Raw genomic sequence first — 606 nt, 5'->3', positions numbered from 1 at the left:
TATACAAAAATATATATATTTCTCTAACCAGGACTCTTCTTTCATGGTGAGTCCTAAACCTCCAATTTTTGTTACCCCAAGCTGTGAGACTTCTGAAAGCTTTACTCTGCTTTTCAGCTACTTGGACTCTGTTTAGGGCTTGGCAGGTGCCTCAAGGGGATAAGAAGGCTTCATTGTTCATCTCCTCTCTCTGTACTTTCCTCTTCAGCATCTTGGCCCCTCATGTCCTCACTGTGTTGATATCTCTCTGATGCATTCAAACACATTTAAGAAAAAAAAAAACAATTGCTTTTAAACTGCTGTCAGCAGGAGGGTTGGTCTGATATAAACTAGTTTGCCATGATCAGAAGTAAATCCAGCTGTGGCCTCCATGATTATTTTTATTGTTATTATTTGAGAATCCTTCAAAGAAAGATGTCACCCTGTGTCTGAGAGCCCTTTAAAAAAGTCACAGCATGGAGGCTTCTTTGCATCCCTTCTGTGAAGGAGTTTCTAAATTATCAAAACAGGAAGTAACATTTAAGGAGCATCTTTTTTTTGTGTAAAGCACCTGCTATAGTTGTTGCAGGAAGCAGCTCCAAGAAATAAGGAACATGGGGTTTGCTG

Source organism: Colobus angolensis, unplaced genomic scaffold, assembly GCF_000951035.1.
Source record: "Colobus angolensis palliatus isolate OR3802 unplaced genomic scaffold, Cang.pa_1.0 Scaffold301, whole genome shotgun sequence".
In the NCBI taxonomy this organism is placed as follows: domain Eukaryota; kingdom Metazoa; phylum Chordata; class Mammalia; order Primates; family Cercopithecidae; genus Colobus; species Colobus angolensis.
The sequence above is the reverse complement of the archived record's forward strand: the minus strand, read 5'-3'. Positions refer to the sequence as shown.